Consider the following 3939-nt stretch of genomic DNA (forward strand, 5'->3'; position numbering starts at 1 on the left):
TGGTGGCATCCTTGACCTTCTTACGCTTTTGATTTCCTGAAGCCAACAGTACCCTCTCAGATATTTCTTGCCCTTGCCTTTCCAAAGGCTGTCTTAGACTCTTAGTTATCTGCATTAAATCTTGTCCTAGAGGAGTTTCTGCTCTCTTGACTGAACTTTTTACTGATACAAGTATCTCTGAGTTCTCTCTATTTCAAATATATTAGTTCCTCTCTATTAGAAAAGAACCTGGAAAATTCCTTACTCTGTTCCTACATGTTTTGGGCTTCATCTCATCTCAGAAGATTGTAAGCTGGAATTGGCATTATTGTGTCTAGAAGCAAGCAAGGCATGCAATGGTGCTCAATTTACATTATGTGTGTGTGCATGTGTGTATGCGTGCATGTAGGTACCTGGTCAATAGCTCCAGTTCAGCCTAGTCTTTGAGCCAACCTAGATATATGAGATATGTGAGTGAAAAAACCTCCAGATACTGGCAGTCCCCAACTATTTGAGTCTTCCCACTATATTAGCATTTGGCGCTAAGGCTCCGGGCATTATGGAACATAAGCAAGGCCCTTTGTAAATTTCTAACAAAATGTGTGAGAATTATAAAATGCTTATTGTTTTCCTCCACTTTATTTCAAGAAGGTGTGTTACATGGCAGTCAATAACTATAACCTGAGGATAGGATTTAAGAGTTCCTGGGTCTTCTCAACTAATGCCATTTTAATATTTCCCCTTTCCATCATGGTTAATCTTTCCACAACTAGTCTGTAAGCCCTTAAAGTTTAGATTTATACTGTATTTCCTTTGGAATTGAACGTGCTGCTGAGCACTCAGTAGGAACTTTCCAAAATCAGTATTGGCTAACTGGCAGGGTGATGCCCAGACTCTGCCATAGGAGCTAACATTGACCACAGGCTGCGAGAATTTCCAAAATAATTATTCTTGTGATGGAGAATGCGGGATGCCAAATGCACAAAGGAGTCAGGCAGAACTTCCCTGAGCCAGTATTGTATGCTTGCATTACATTTTATGATGTGTATGTGGCTTGCTGGGTTTGCATTTTTCTTTTTGATTGGAAAACTATATGTCATTTCATTTGGCCTCATAGTAAATGGAAAAGAAAACCTTATCTCAGAGTCTGCCATGATACATTAGGTAACATCTCCACTTTTAAAGTTAGAAAAAGGCTGAACTAGGACCAACAACTACTACTATTATGTTACTGGCAGGATATCAACTCACAGAAGAGGCTTGAGGAGTGAGTGGCCTTGTCACTGCTCTTGTCCCTGCTCCCTCAATCTTTATGAATCAAGATCTTTTTACATTTGCCTGTACATAGATATTTTTTAGATTAAATAAATTAATAAGTGCAAAATAACTCTTCAATTCAAAATGTTATGTAGACACTAAGTATTACTATTAGAATGAATCTTTGTACCTAACTTCTACCCCATAAGATATATTATTTATTAAATAAATATAATACTGTTCTAACAAAACACTTAATACTTATTTTGGCATATTAAAAGAAAAAATATTCCAAAAACAGGCTTAAGTCATAATAATAAAATGGTTTCTTAGGCCTCTCTCCTTTTTCCCTCTTACATCATTTTCAGCATTGGATGTTTGCAGTGCTGTTGTGCAGGAAAGAAATTCTAGGCACGTTAAGAGTGATTATCTTACAAACAACATCTGGCACCTTTGCTGGGCTTCAGAGGCAGATGCTGATGTGCTAATGCCAACATTTCTCAAGTGGTCTGCCCAGGATGCAACTGCTCTCTGGCCCAAATACCGCCCCATCCCCAGATGTCACAATGCTTCTCATATAACCTTCCTGTGAATGAGAATGGAAAGGATCTTAGAAGTGAACACTGTTCTATGCCTTCATTATATGGAAAAGGCTAACCATAGCAAGTATATCAATCACTCAGAATTAGTAGTGTGTCTGCGCTCTAGTTTCACCTATGTCTGTGCCATACGGGCACTCACTAGCTCTTTCTTTGATCGAGTTGTGTAAACATTGACAGCCTCTCGTGCCACCAAGATTGGGACCACAGTGGCCATATCTCTCAAGCTTTTGTATATCCTCCGCAGTATGAAATGAATAGATGCTTTCAAATGAATTATTTAGCTTAATTATAATTAAGTTCACTTGGGGGGAATAAATGATTGTTGGAAAAAGAAACTGATACATTTCTTTTCTGAATACAAAAGAGTCAGTTGAGAATTGTGTTTTATAGAACACTTGAAATCAAATCAAATTCCAAAAACTAAGTTCTTTCTTCTAGTTACTAAGCCATCTTGAGTATATTTGAAAAGAGTGAAGGGGAGAAACCCGAGCAGGAATTAGTTTTATTCCTTGGAGCAAATGGAAGCACTAAACCACTGGAAAAATGGGTAAAGCCAGATAACTCTTTGGCCTAAACTTTGGTGAGAGGGAGGAATGGGTTCAAAATATCATTTATCCTCCTTAAATCAATTTCGCCCTATCACCTTTCCAAGAACTCCCATTGAGAACTGGTCAGTATGAGCTCAGAACTTGCCACAACATTTCACACCATAAAGCTATCCTCTTGGATATATAGTGAGAAGATGAGGATGCTTTATTTATCTAGGCATAACTGAGTCTTGCCCAGCCACACTTGTGTATACCCATAGTTTATCGTTTCTCGGCCTTTTGGCTAAGATCAAGTGCATACCCCTGGTTTCTCCTCATCTCGTCTCTACTGTGACTATTCCAGTCCTCCGTTCTTCTTAGAATTCCTTTGTTAAACAAAAGTTTTTAACTTCCATGTCCAAAAGTGTTTTTTTTAAAAGAAGAGGTCATATGACCTAGCAATCCCTCTTCTGCGTAGCTACCTGAAAAATTTGAAAATATTTATTTGAAAAGACATATGTACCCTTTGTTCATTGCAGCAGGGCATGTCGCACTACAGTTCCCATCATGCAAGGCGGTTTTTCTTTTTTTTTCTTTTTCTTTCTTTTTTTTTTTTTGTAGAATGATTTCAGTTTATTTTTAAGACATACTATAACAAGAGTTCATAAGTTCTGTGTGCCAGCCTGGACAGTAACCATAGAAAAATGGATGCCTTTCTGCGCAAGCAGCTGTTGATGTACGCTGTGCTCTTTGATTTTGCCATTCTGAAACACCACTATTAAGTCTGCATTCTGGATGGTGGACAGGCAGTGAGCGATCAAAATGCAGGTGCGGCCTTCTCTGGCTTTGTCCAGGGCTTCTTGGACAATTTTTTCACTTTCAGTATCCTGAGCTGAGGTAGCTTCATCCAGGAGCAGGATTTGAGGTTGTCTGATGAGGGCTCGGACAATAGCAATCCTCTGTTTCTGACCTCCTGAGAGCTGAGTTCCCTTATCTCCCACTCTTGTTATGGGGTAAGGTTTGGATGAAAGGATGCATGTTGGCTGCTTTGGCTGCCATGGAGACAACTGAAGTGTCTTTCGATGGATGATTGGATAAAGAAGTTGTAGTATATATATATACAATGGAATACTACTCAGTCATAAGAAAAAATGAAATACTGCCATTTGTGACAACATAGATGGATCTTGAGAGTATTGTGTTAAACAAAATAAGTCAGAAAGTCAAGAATCGTATGATTTCACTCATATGTGGGAAATAAAACTGAAAGCAGCAAATGATCAAGACAAACAGATAAAAACTCATAGACACAGACCAGAGTATGGTGGTTACCCAGAGAAAGGGGGGTGGGGGAAGGTAAAAAAGGGTAAAAGAGGTGAAGGTGATGGAAGGAGATTTGACTTTAGATAGTGAATACGATGCAATATACAGATGATGTAATATAGAAGTGTACACTTGAAACCTATATAATTTTATTAACCAATGTCACCTCAATAAATTCAATTTAAAAAAGAAAAAAGAAAAGGTTTACTAGGCCGTTGCTGGCAAAAATAAAAGAAAACTGGTCTTGGGGC

At 38.4% G+C, this 3939-nt stretch overlaps 1 pseudogene; it reads right to left on the reverse strand.

The window, feature by feature from the left end:
• Positions 1-3027: 3027 nt before the first annotated feature.
• On the reverse strand, positions 3028-3424 carry LOC102897564 (annotated as a pseudogene).
• Positions 3425-3939: the final 515 nt, after the last annotated feature.

This window comes from Pteropus alecto, unplaced genomic scaffold (assembly GCF_000325575.1).
Source record: "Pteropus alecto unplaced genomic scaffold, ASM32557v1 scaffold100, whole genome shotgun sequence".
NCBI classification, from domain to species: domain Eukaryota; kingdom Metazoa; phylum Chordata; class Mammalia; order Chiroptera; family Pteropodidae; genus Pteropus; species Pteropus alecto.